Here is a 14,572-nt window from a genome sequence, read left to right on the forward strand (position 1 = left end):
CGCTGTACAGCATCACAGAGACAGCTGAACTTTATTTGGCAACCAGAGATGTTAAGGGAAAGAAAAGTGTTTCTCTTTTTTCAACAAATAGGGGATTCCTCAACACCAAAAGTGGAAATGGGTAACAATAATTTACTCCAGGACACTCTAAAAATAGATCAAAACTACATCGAAATTATGATGGACCTATATGTTTTCAACTGCCCTTTTTCTGCCTCGCAAATTGCTTTTGACAAACAAATCAGTCCGGGGAGAGAGAAAAAAAAATCTGCGTGGCCCTCTGCTGAATTTTGAAATCCCGGTGTGGCCCTCAAGCCTAAACGATTGCCCGCCTCTGCTCAATCACAAATACAAACTTGAACAGGAAATAGACTTGTTAGGATACGTCAATAAAATAATAACAAAACTGTTAGGGCAGTGTTATTAATGACAACAAACAAATTATGAATAACAAAATCAAATAGATCATGAGCAGGGCCTATCCATTCAAATAGCTGAGCCAAGCAAATGTTGGTACAAAGACCGATCAGAGGAGATAAACCAGACTATCATTAACTACCACTGAGAAACACAGAACGTGTTCAAGCAACAGCTGAGCAGATCACTGTAGGACTAGCTGCTATCAAAGACAAATAAAATTTGAGAGAGGATTTGGAATAGGGTGCTTTTTCCAGGTTATTTTGACATGCAAAACAGAAAGCAGAAACCAGGCTGCTGCCGTCACTGCACTGCACTTCCTGATCTGAAAAGCAGAGAGGCTGCTGTACACCTTTCAGGCATCAGGCCACAGCAAAAAGAAGATAAGCAAAAAAAAAAATGTTTTTCAATATCCCGGATTCCATTCGTCACTGGACGAGAGCCAGCGAGTCATGTGGCGCATGCAACCTCTGTCTGCACTGTGTTTCTGGTAGCCATTAAAACGAAAGGTTAATCAGACAGTGGTGTCAGAACCTTACAGGTAGTACTATGAACCATTATCATCATCTGTAGTGAATTTCTCAAGCTTGGTCACATACTTAGCTGTGTTTTGCAATAGCATAGGCCCGGTGGTCTGATTATATTTTCCCGGTCATGCTGTTCAGGTTCTCAAATAAAAATAGACCGTCGTATTTCAAAATCCTTTATTCCTTACAGAAGGAAAAACGAAGTACAAAAGATTGGAGACTGAAAGAGGAAGCAGCAGAGAACAGAGTTGATTTTAATATTGCTCCAAAACACCTGAAAGTCATAGGAGAGTTAACAGTGAGGCGCGTGTGTGTGTGCAGCTGTGGCTTTTTACACAGTGTATTCAGGGCTGAAAGAGTCACTTGGGATACTCAAGACTATTTTTATTTTGATGAATGTGCAGAGAAAATAACTAATTTCCTGTCTGCCTCTGAGCCATCTTCAAAAAAAAAAAATTATATTAATTAAATTTAAAAAAAATAGCTTGTCTCTGCTAAACTAACATTGCCATCATCCCAGTATGCATCTCTGGGTCTCAGTGTTCTAATTCATATCCTAGCTAAAATGTGCAGCCTAATACGACTGACTGTCTCTAGTGTTGGACACTGCTGAACGCTCTACCGGCTTAGAAGGCTATAAAATGTCCATCTTAATATTTCATACGGTAGATCTGAATTCAGCCTTCTTCTTGTCTAGAATTCTTTATCCAACATTGTCGGATTCAGCTTCATCAAACTATAACTACAAATGTCAAGGATTCATATGAATTGGCAAAAATAAATCAATCACAAGGACTTGGTCCTTTGCAAGCAGAGTGACAACATAAAAACAGCCTACTTCAGATCAATAGAACATGACAAACGATGTCTGTAAATCATAAATACTCACAGCTCTAATATAGGCCAATAAACCTTTATGTAGTTGCTTGTGAGTGATGCAAATCCAAAAAGCTTGTTTTTACCTTGACAGAGGCATGTCACTAAACCTGTTAAAAGCGGTGCTGCCTGATGGCATAATGATATGTTTGGCTGTGGACTTGGACAGAGCCCACATCTTCCCCCACATCACCAGATTTCTGAGAATGACGCTACGGTGAGTAGGCCAATCGAGCCCCTTCATTTCCACCCAACATCTCTGACTACTTCACTGCTCAGTCACAGCTCTGTAAAACAGATAGTCACACGGTTTTCCAGGTCAGACCTCAAAAGTGGTCTGGGATTTCTGATATGCATGCTAGGTCTAGGTGATCTCAAGGTAGAGGTGGGCATGCTACACGTACACGGGAACACAGACGGTACACACACACACACACACGCACCCTCTCACTTAGAGTGCACCCAACGCTCAACATTCACAGGACACCATCCTGGGGTAAGATGTCAAACTGCGTGTGCTGACAGAGAGTGAAGGGCAGGCTGAAATGAATGAAGTGAATTCTCAGCGGGAGAGGCTCTAGCTGCTCAACACTCATTTGCATGCAAAAACATCAACTGGCACTCGTCTGTAACCTGTGACCACATAAAGCATCACAATTCCTCTGAAGTCTCACTGCCCTCTCTGCCTTCCCTAATACTCCCCTTCACTATCAGGGCAACACCCCCCATGTTAACCCTTTCCTTGCCACAGAATCTCAGTGCAGTCAGTCATCACAAGGTGAGGAATATTCATTTCCCCAAAGGCTTCCATCTGAATTGGTACAGGGGAGATACTTTTACGTTGTCAAAGATTTTCAATCTATGGACAGGCCTAACCATAACAGCAAATGAAACCATAAATCAAAATGGGCTAAATCGTGGAGTCGACTAGGCCTACCTTTAAAACACACATTTTAAGTCCTACAGAAATTTGTGCCACCTTTACTAAGCAGACGAGCGACTTCACTATATGTGTTTTGCTAGCAGGGCCAGGTTGATGGTGGATGGTGTGAAACAGAGCACCTTGCGCACACACACAGGAGTCGTGCTAATGGAAACTGCTCATCCACACACCCAGTTCCTGTTACAGCAGGCAAGTAGCACCTCACTAGGCAGTGCCCTCTGTGTGCTGTGTGCAGCAGGGCCTGAAACAGGGGAGGACAGATGCCTGACATCACAGGACAATCTCACCCTTAATACAGAAAGAAAATAACTACTCCCTCTTCAGTTCCAGGGTTTCACATCGACAACAATATCTCGAGAGCAAACGACACATAGGCATACACCTCTGCAGTCATTGGCTAGGCTGCACTTAAAATGGGGGCTTGTATGGCAATATGAAACGGGCCTCGGTGGACTCAATTACTTTGACCACCTGTACTTAGAAATGCTATTTTTCAAGATGTTTCTTTGCCTTTGAGCGATAGCATTTTCCAAATATGAAGAATTTAATTTCTGACCGATTTTGAATGGGAACGTGAAAATCAATTCATAGAGCACTTGTCAAAAGTGGCGCACTAAATAGGGTGTCATTTGGGATGTGTTATACGTCCTCTCATCTATGACAAGCAGTCGTGAGGCCTACTGGTGTGCCCGTCATCAGCTCCATGGCCAATGTGTCCAGTCAGTGCTGTTATCATTCTCTCACCAAGGACACACCACGGCCTTCCCTAAACACCACATTAGCCCAGTCAATACTATTCAGCCCTGTTTTGCTTCTCCTATTGAAATACAACTCAGCTCAGTTAACCTTGAGCAATTGTACAAGGCTTACTGTAGGAGGGGAATTTGGCAGTGAGTGAATTTAACAAGGGCGAGTCACTTCTGCACTAGAGCTTTGGTTGATTCCTTTCCAATGTGGGTAAATGGATCTTGATGATATCCATTTCATTAGATTGCTCTTGTGGAGTGAGACAGGAGGAGACAGGAGTCAGCCCTGCTGCTTGGCTGGCTGGCTGAGTCCGGTCATGCATTTGTAAATGTGAACGTAAAGTGGAGCGGGTCCAGCTAACTGGCAGGTTAATCTGTCTGTGAAAGCTGGGAGCTGAAAAACACCACAGCAGTGGGCCAGGACAATGTACTGCATCAGCATTAAACTCACATCAATTTTAAATGCTGTTTCACCCCTATTGACAAATCGTCAATATAGGCTAACGTGTATTCTGCCCTACAAAAGCAAAGTGCAGTAACTATGTAAAAAAAAAAAAAAAAAAAAAAAAAAAAAAAAAAAAAAAAAAAAAAAAAAAAAAGGATTATTGTCAAATCTGATATGTATTTTTCTGTCCAGACAGACAGCAATTTTGGGTTCATAAATTCTGAATCTGATCAACTGGCTTGTTCTTGTTTCAAGACTCTCAATACCATATTAATATGATAATATACCTGGCCATTACAACAGATCAAAGATTTCTTGACCAAATTTGTAGTTACTGTACTTTGCCTTTATAGGGCGCATTTACACCAGATCTGTATCTAATGAAGAGATGCACATCTCCGCCTTAACAATGGGAGTCATCATCCCAAAGGTGGGAAGGGCTGGCGAAAAACTTGTCCAAAATAAGCCCATAGAAACACGCAAGCCTTATTTTGGACATACTTTTGCGAGAGTGACAACTCTTGCTTCGCTACTTCCTCTATGGTTTACACAGACACACACCAAGCCCCACCACCTGCCTGCCTCCCACACCAACAAAGTTGAGAGATCACGTCTTCCTCTCTGACAAGCGGTTTCAACTCGCTATTTGCATTTGAGACTTGGTCCAACAGAAAATCGGTCATACGGAGACCAAAACACATTGAGACATTTTACTGTAACAGTGGAGAAGTTACCTTTTCTAACGATACCCTTTTTATGTCTCAACTACTCAAATTGCGCATAGAGCACACTACTAAAACGAGAGTATCAATTAACACTGATTCTGAAAGCATTTAAGCCAAAGGGTATTATGAGTTTAACAACATCTGAACAAAGTGGAAAGGCTAACATGCTTTTCAAACAGTTGGAGACAGACAGAACAGTGTTGTTCATAACAATACAACTGTTCAACCTTGTTAGCTAGCAAATAGATCCAAGTTGGCTAAACTTGAAATAGAAAAGATTAGCTGGCTAACCACTAGCATGTGGGATTGAGAGATTGTTGATGAGACCTCTTAATTTTCTATCACCTAATGCCTGCTACAAGAAGTTAGTCATTATTAGTAAATGTGCATTATGAATGTAGCTGAATTTGTAACAAAAAAAATGACATTGTCATACACTTGAAAGCCTAATCAGTGACCATTGAGAGAAAAAAATTGCAGGTTAAACTATTTTGATAATATAATACAAGTATTAGTGGATCTCATGGTTGTGAGAGGCTTATATTTAGCCACGGTATGAATTCACAAGCCTCAAATTCATTCCATTATTGCAGACTATTTGAAATGCAATGGATTTGACCATTGAATTGTACAACTACACTTATTTAGAGATAACATTGTGTATATATATATATATATATATATCTTTTGTACAATTCTATGAATTGGCCAGAAGTATTATTATTATTTTAATTCATACGCCACCGTGATATATATGGCCGAAAAGCCATACACAGAAACAGTTTCAAAAAGACAAACAGTCACACTCACACAGTGGCGGAATAAACACACAGGCCTAACTATTGATTCAGCACCATGGACAGTTACTGCGAGTCAGAGCAGAGGAAACAGCCGCGGTGCCCCCGCTATTTCAGTACCATGCTGAAACAAAGGGCCAATAGAAACAGTCTAACACAGCATCAAGTAATGTTAAAGAATAAGCAGCCCATTCAAAACTGTGCCATTCACCAGATCATTTGAAAACGAAGTCCATCCTTCAGTCCTTTATGAAAAGGGTAATGCAGGGTCATTTGATTTTATATCTGAGAGAAGTACTTTCTCGATTGAGATCAAAGCCAAGGCTGACACTTGGGCCTTCCCAGTAGTTTTCCTGGAGTAAGTCTTGATCCTCTCAAATGAGTCAGCGGACACGGGAATAGTCAAGACCAGACAGGTAAGCAGATACAGTTGGTACATACAGTGGGGCAAAAAAGTATTTAGTCAGCCACCAATTGTGCAAGTTCTCCCACTTAAAGATGAGAGGCCTGTCATTTTCATCATAGGTACACTTCAACTATGACAGAAAAAAAATCCAGAAAATCACATTGCAGGATTTTTTATTTATTTGCAAATTATGGTGGAAAATAACTATTTGGTCACCTACAAACAAGCAAGATTCTGTCTCTCACAGACCTGTAACTTCTTCTTTAAGAGGCTCCTCTGTCCTCCACTCGTTACCTGTATTAATGGCACCAGTTTGAACTTGTTATCAGTATAAAATACACCTGTCCACAACCTCAAAACAGTCACACTCCAAACTCCACTATGGCCAAGACCAAAGAGCTGTCAAAGGACACCAGAAACAAAATTGTAGACCTGCACCAAGCTGGGAAGACTGAATCTGCAATAGGTAAGCAGCTTGGTTTGAAGAAATCAACTGTGGGAGCAATTATTAGGAAATGGAAGACATACAAGACCACTGATAATCTCCCTCGATCTGGGTCTCCACGCAAGATCTCACCCCGTGGGGTCAAAATGATCTTGTGATCTTGGTCTTGTGAACAGTGAGCAAAAATCCCAGAACCACACGGGTGGACCTAGTGAATGACCTGCAGAGAGCTGGGACCAAAGTAACAAAGCCTACCATCAGCAAAACACTACGCCGCCAAGGACTCAAATCCTGCAGTGCCAGACGTGTCCCCCTGCTTAAGCCAGTACATGTCCAGGCCCGTCTGAAGTTTGCTAGAGAGCATTTGGATGATCCAGAAGAAGATTGGGAGAATGTCATATGGTCAGATGAAACCAAAATATAACTTTCTTGTAAAAACTCAACTCGTCGTGTTTGGAGGACAAAGAATGCTGAGTTGCATCCAAAGAACACCATACCCACTGAAGCATGGGGGTGGAAACATCATGCTTTGGGGCTGTTTTTCTGCAAAGGGACCAGGACGACTTATCCGTGTAAAGGAAATAATGAATGGGGCCATGTATCGTGAGGTTTTGAGTGAAAACCTCCTTCCATCAGCAAGGGCATTGCAGATGAAACATGGCTGGGTCTTTCAGCATGACAATGCTCCCAAACACACCACCCGGGCAACGAAGGAGTGGCTTCGTAAGAAGCATTTCAAGGTCCTGGAGTGGCCTAGCCAGTCTCAAGATCTCAAACCCATAGAAAATCTTTGGAGGGAGTTGAAAGTCCGTGTTGACCAGCAAGGAGATCTGCATGGAGCAATGGGCCAAAATACCAGCAACAGTGTGTGAAAACCTTGTGAAGACTTACAGAAAACGTTTGACCTCATTGCCAACAAAAGGTATATAACAAAGTATTGAGATAAACATTTGTTATTGACCAAATACTTATTTTCCACCATAATTTGCAAATAAATTCATAAAAAAATCCCACAGTGATTTTCTGGAGAAAAAAAAATTAAAAAATATAATTTTGTCTGTCATAGTTGAAGTGTACCTATGATGAAAATTACAGGCCTCTTCTTTTTAAGTGGGAGAACTTGCACAACTGGTGGCTGACTAAATACTTTTTTGCCCCACTGTACCTCTCATTCTGCCTCCTCTGCCGGAGAAAGTGGAGGTCGTCGGCCGGGCTCCAACTCTCAAAGTCAGACACTGAGTTCAGTTTCAAAGATAGACATAGCTTTCCTTTAAACTTGAGAACGCAGAATTTTATCATTGTGCGATATTGTCTCTCTGGACTGCTGCTCGTTAAGCTGAAGGTCTACTCGTGTCCTCCATGTTAGGGCTCCCAAGTGGCAGTTTAAGGCACTGCATATCAGTGCTAGAGGCGTCACTACAGACCCTGGTTCGATTCCAGGCCGTATCACAACCGGCCATGATTTGGAGTCCAATAGGGCGGCGCACAATTGGCCCAGCGTTGTCCGGATTAGGGTTTGGCCAGGATAGGCAGTCATTGTAAATAAGAATTTGTTCTTAACTGACTTGCCTAGTTAAATAAAGGTTAAATAAAAATAAAAACATTTTTAACACTGAATATGTCTCTTTGAAAGCAGTACTGGCCCAGGTGACGTCTTGTCGGTGCTGAAGATGATGCAATCTCAGCAGTACAGCTTCTTGGTTTACTCACACCCAGTTATCCATGTGTAGCGCTCATAATCGTTAGCCCTTTCTGACAGTGCTGGTGTTGGCCACTGCACAACATTTAACTTCTTGTTGAAAGTTAGTCTTGAAAAGGGTAACGCTAACAAATTAGCCACCACATCCTCCTCGATAACACCTGCTACAGCCACTGGCATTGTGTGTGTGTGTCTCACACACACACACACACACACACACACACACACCAAAAGCATGGGGAAACTAGGCTATTGCTCAAGGAGTCGGTAGCAACATGTCTAGGCCTTCTCTGAAAGCCTAAAAAGGCCCTCAGGGTTCCCCACTGATGTTTTTGAATATTTTAGTTTCACTCTGTCATTGAGGTTAGTAACTACAATGTTGTTAATACATGTTGTTTTCTCCTATCACAGCCATTACACTAACTGCTTCAGCGTTTCCTTCCTGGGATAGGAAGGACGCCTGTAACTTTGTCGAGACTGGGTGTATTGATACACCATCCAAAGTGGAATTAATATGTTCAATGTCTGCTTTTTTTTAACCCATCTACCAATAGGTTCTCTTCTTTGCGAGGCATTAGGAAAACCTCCCTGGTCTTTGTGGTTGAAATTCCCTGCTCGACTGAGGGACCTTACAGATAATTGTATGTATGGGGAACTGAGATGAGATGGTCATTCAAAAAAAATCATGCTAAACACTATTATTGCATGCAACTTATTATGTGACTTGTTAAGGGCTATATAAATACATTTTATTTGATTTAAGCAAATAATTACTCCTGAACTTATTTAGGCTTGCCATAACATAAAGACATTTCAAAAAACAATTACACTATGGGTATTGTGTGTAGGTCAGTAACACAAAATCTAAATTTAATCTATTTTAAATTCAAGCAAGTAACAAAAATGTGGAAAATGTCAAGGGGGTGAATACATTCTGAAGGCACTGTACAATGACAGCATCGGTCAACCATTCATTTGTACAACACATACATATTTGGTGGTCTACACGAAAACCATAATATCCTTGCCTGGGAAAACAAGACCAAATTAGCGAGAGCAACTTAACAACACTGCAAATTAGCCGACATCTGGAGTGAATGACAAAAATCCCTCGAATCGTATTAATTGTGACCATGAGGGCAGGCAGGAAAGGGGAAACAACGCTTCTTCTTATTTGTCTGAAGGATGCCATCTAAATCCAAACATTTCCTCCTGAATATTCAGGCCAAGTGAATACAATATTCATTTTGCTGCAGGAGAACAGTTGATGCATAACAATGAGACCGGCTAATGAAATCAACCATCAAGCTGAAATACATACATATTAAACCAGTGTCTCAGTGTCACTCGCTTTTTTCCCCCCTCCATGGTATGTTCTTTTTCCTCATTTCTTTCCCTGACCTTTCAATATTTTTGTCTTTCCTTGAATTTGCTCTCAGCCAAGAGTGATTATTGCATTTTAATGACGGTTTTATTCTGGGCATGTACACATAATCTCTGACTGCGTCTGAGAAAGCTTGCATTTTCTGACAGTATTAAGGTTGTTTTCACAAACAATGCATAAAAATAAAAGGTTAGAGACAAGAAAATCCATGACTTTAAATATCATAAATTGACTGTGGTTGCCATTCTACTAAACGTCCGTTTGTGCCAAAAGAGTGTAAGCTTACTTATGCAATTTACTTCATTTATAACAGAGTGTTTAGGTCAATTAAAGAAGGCTAATCCATTGCAAAAAAAATACAGAGAGTTTATCATAATTGTTCAACCAAACAAATACAGGGAACCTAATTACGAAGTGTTTCTCCTATACTTTGGCAAGAAAAAAATGCCGGTGTTGACATTTTGATGTCCGTGTAAACACTTGCATTCACACGTGCATTTAGTCAAGGACGGGACCAATGGGAGTGAGAGAACCAAAGCGCTCAACAGATTTTTCCTACTGCATCTAGCATTTTGCTAGACTGGTTGGTTGAGAAGGCCTGACTAAAACAGCTGAACACTAGGCTACATTTTAGATAAAACAGGTAGCCTAGTAGTAAGTCATTAAATACAGGTCCCTCTCAGGGCCTCATCCTTACACAGCACCCAGAACAATGCCCGTTCTGACTTCATATACAGATATATTTCCCTTAAAAATGGCACATTCCTAGTAAACAAAGGGAGGGGTTAACTGATCAAAGCGCGAGGCAGTGGTGGAAGGTCAGCCCCCACCAGCCAGCTGAAAGAGCTGATAGGGAAAACAGCCACCCTACTCCAGTGCTGCCATCCTCCTCCCTGACAAAGACTCCATCTGCCACTGAGCCATTCGCAGCCTCAGAGTCAGAATATCAATGATTCCCAACCATTCTGCAAGTCTAGCGTTCACCTTGGTATCACCTCTACGCACGTCTGAGGCGCTGACGTTACAGATCTCCACTCTGTAGGCAGCAGTGCACTGCAGGCAGCCAGCCCAGCGCGGCGCAGAGCAGAGCACAGCCTTCATCCAGCTAAGTGGCATTTATGCAGCTCCTGGTAGGAGAGCATTTTATTAGCATCGATATCGTTGGAGCCTTTCTAGATTGGTGTTCCGGGCCCTGCGAGATTTCCAACGCATCTGAATTCACACTCAAATAGTAATAAGAGGGGATTGGGGTCGGGAGGATTTAAATCATGCCAACGTAACGAGAGAGTGGAATGCTTTACCTGCAATTTACAGTGATTTCAGGGAACACCGTCTGTGTGAAAGGATTTTCATTTTGCAGTGCAAAGTGTGTGGTGTGCATTTTACCAGCCCTCTGAGGCGGTAAAGAGGGAGAGAGAAGGGGGGGGGATCCCCTGGTCTCTGCTGAAGTACCAGTGCCAGCATTAAGAGGAAGGCAGGCAGCTGGCCCTAACAACCCAATGATACTAAAGAAAATTCAATTTTCCCCTTCACCATCTGCACACCAAACCACAGAGAGGCACTTATGACCCTCCTCTGCTTCTATACCTCCCAGTGTAGACCACGCCAGAGCCGTTCCAAGACAGTCTTCCCTGACCTCTCACCCCCGAGGGGAAACATTGTGATTAGTTATAGTTTATTGACAACAAATTAGCCTCTGTGGTGGGCGCAGCTGGACCGGAGCTCATCCCTCAGCTTCAAATAGCGATTCTGTAATTACTTCCCTCAAGTTCTCAGTTATATCTTATACCCCTGCTTTTAACAAAGGGGAACTGCACACAAATCCAATCATGGCCAGAATGAGGCATGGGAATTCCCTGATGCCCAATTGCCTCAATGGGGCTGTTTCTCATGTCTACTCCTCACGGTCTCCAAGCCCGTCTCAACATGACTCAGAGAAGGAAAAAAACACACTGGGCCCTGTACCAAGCGCACGTTAGTCAAACTAAATGTTTCTACTGGCTTTGTTTCAAGTCGGCGATACTGTCGCCTGGGGGGCTCCTGAAATTAGGCCGGGTGTCTGTGCTGAACAACAGGGGGGTGAGGATGAAGAGGGGAGGGGGACGCGAAACACCCCAGGTGCGGTAGAATGGTGCGGCTGTGTACGCAGCAGAGGGCTTGAACACCGAACCGGGGGGGGGGGGGTCAGTGGGATCTATCCTATCTGACAGCACTTAAAGCAGGCTGTAAGTGACCCCCTCCCTCCAACCTGATCCCTTTGGAGCACAGCCCCCCTGACCCTAGCCAGCAGAGACAAAAATCCCCTGCCTCCCTCCATCTCCACCCTGGCCCTCCTGCAGTCATCCTCAGCCTGGCTGCTTTTAAAGCCCACTCATCCACCTAGGCCCGATGGCCTCCAAATGGCTCCTGTCCATCTGCAGATGGATGGCTCGCTGCGGATTATCTACAATCACTTGGCAAATTGAACGGCAGTGTGCTTCATTAAAAAAGGTACATACTTTTCTGCTGTATTTGCCCTTCAGGAGACACAAATATTCAGCTCCGTTTGCGCAAACATTAGCAGCGAGGCTTGCATGCGCCACATTCACACAGGGGAGATGAATTGAGAGGTTGACACCCTTTTAATGGACACGCGATATCTAACGTCTCTGCGGAAGATCGCAGGATGAATTCATTCCGGGAACGCATTGAACAAACAATGCAGCGAGGCCGGATGAGAAGTCACTAAGTTGGACTTCTCCCTATCTCCAAAGTGCATTAAAGCTGCTGGGGATATTGGTCCACCACACCACAGCACGTTTGTTGACCATTAGCAAGTTACAAGGTAGCGTAAAACAGAGGCGTTCAGTGCCGTATGAGTTACCAGGCGTGTTGCATGCATAATTCACAAGAGTCTAAAGCGCCACTGATGTCCCATAGACGTCGCCTTAGAGAGAACGGTCGGCACCAGCTCACATTTATAGCACGGCATCTGGCGTGCTGCGTCAGGGATTGCCAAGAACCTAGTCTACTAACGGCAAAATCATTTCAAATCAACAAAATTTAAATCACATTTTATTGGTTACATTCATGTTTTGCACAGATGTTATTGCGGGATGTAGCGAAACGCTTCTCACGCTAGCATCCTTTTTCAAACCTCTTGATATGCTGAGAGGTCGAGGGTGCTCACAAACCTAACAGACTTTCCCCTTACAGCTCACTCGCTCAAAGATCACAATGAATCTATGGGTTTATTCTTAATATGAAGGTTTAACTGAATGAATGGCCTAGGTTAAAATGTTGGCATAAGCCACAGTGCGTAACCTAACTGGCATGTGAGCAAACAGCACTAAAATCAAAAAGGGGGGGGGGACAAAGTTTGGTTGGAGGATCCCAGCAGTATAATAACAGATCTGTAACCCATTAACATTCTGGCTGTAGGACAGGAGACGCAGGCAGGGCGTCTGAGGTGGCTGGCTGGGCTGTTGCAATCCATTTTGAAGTCCTTGCATCTCGCAGCCCGGCTGCCCATTGCTCGTGACCTTTAGGGTTTGGTCTCCTCTCCGTGGACTTCGCCTGCTATTGACTATCTGTCTGTGTCCCGAATGGTATCCTCTTCCCTTCACAGTGCACTACTGTTTTGACACGGGCCAATAGGGCTCTGGTCCTTACACAAGGAATAGGGTGCCATTTGGGACAAACCCTCAGTCATTCAAACACCACGCGGTCCCAATGGAATGGAGGTGGGGCTCCCTGCTTAAGAGGACTCCTTGGAATACACCTCGCCTTGACTACACTTCCTGATCGCCATGAGTCCTACCTCACGACAGCTCTGTTCTGTCCAGGATGTCTTGAGATCTACGTAGGTTAATAACTGGTGTTGTAGTAGATTGATACCACCTAACAGTATCCCGTGCAGCGCTATGATTCAACTTTGACAGGAATTCTTTCATCACCATCTCTCTCGCCTCATCCTCCCCAACCCGTGGCCAAGGGAAGGGAGGAGGAGGAGCGGGGCTGAGGTGCCAGTATTTACTACCACATCATATTACACAGCCCCAGCAATCTGTTAGCCACTCAGGCCCGTCACAGAATACACCTCTCAAGCCACACTGTTAACCGTAGTATAAATATAAAAAATTTAAAAAGGGAGGGATTAGAAAAACTCCCTCCCCCATCTAACACACCCACGGGGGGCTGTAAAACACCAGTCGATAGGGCACCACCCCCTCTTCGCCTCTCCTGATCTACCCACTTCCCCCTCCAGTCTCCTCAGCAGTAAGAGCAGGAGGAGAGTCAGGCTTCTAGTTAAACTACAGGTTACTGATGACTTTAAATAAATCCTGGGAGGTTTCCATTACACACAACCTGGGCAGGATCAGAATCCGGGGTTGATGGGATTCCTCTCCTCATTTCCCGTTGCCATTCCAACTCTGTTTGTCCAGAACGCTGTGGGTGACCCGTCTCCTGCCAGGTCGCACACAAAGATTCTAACAGGCTTTTTCATCATGATCAAAGTGGCCCGATGCATGTCACCACACTTAGTTTCCAGTAGAAAATAACATGTTGCCTATAGTTACTTTGCATTGCCCTTTTACTTTCAACCCTCCACATTGCACATTTGAAATACTGCAGAGAAAGAAAAACAGGTCTGTGACAAACTGTTTTGGATGAAAGTTTCTCATTGAAGACTGGAACAGTGAATGTTCCAGATAGAACAACAAGCCTTTGCTAGTAGCCCCGAGGTATGACGGGCAGCCAAGTGGAAAGGAGAAGTCCAGCGATAACACTGTCCTGCTATCAGTGACACACTAGATACCTGATACCACCTGATCTTTCTCTGACGGTTGAAAAACCAGTTCAGAAACCAATGACTTCCAAAATGCTGATGTATTTACAATAACACCACAGAGGTTTGCGTGATTCCGACATCGAAGGGCTTCGAGACGTTACTCGGGAGAGAAAAGTCAGACTGTCTGATAGGAGTGGAGCTGAAGCTTTCAGATCCCTCCTGACATCGTCTGGGGTGCAACACTACACAATTTACAGAGGCAGCCATGCAACCACTGTTCAAAGCTTCTGTATGCAAAGTGACTCACTTTCAAATTCAAAACAAAGTCAAAAGGACAGCTCAAACTCTACCAATTACCCCAATTTGGTTGACAGTAATTTATTTTAGAAAT

The 14,572-nt window shown here is 43.5% G+C and overlaps 1 protein-coding gene across 13 annotated transcripts in view; it reads right to left on the reverse strand.

Moving 5' to 3' along the window:
- LOC135547174 (bromodomain adjacent to zinc finger domain protein 2B-like) overlaps positions 1 to 14,572 on the reverse strand; it is an 84,952-nt gene that overhangs the window by 57,361 nt on the left and 13,019 nt on the right. The window lies entirely within an intron of this gene.

This window comes from Oncorhynchus masou, chromosome 10 (assembly GCF_036934945.1).
Source record: "Oncorhynchus masou masou isolate Uvic2021 chromosome 10, UVic_Omas_1.1, whole genome shotgun sequence".
Taxonomy (NCBI): domain Eukaryota; kingdom Metazoa; phylum Chordata; class Actinopteri; order Salmoniformes; family Salmonidae; genus Oncorhynchus; species Oncorhynchus masou.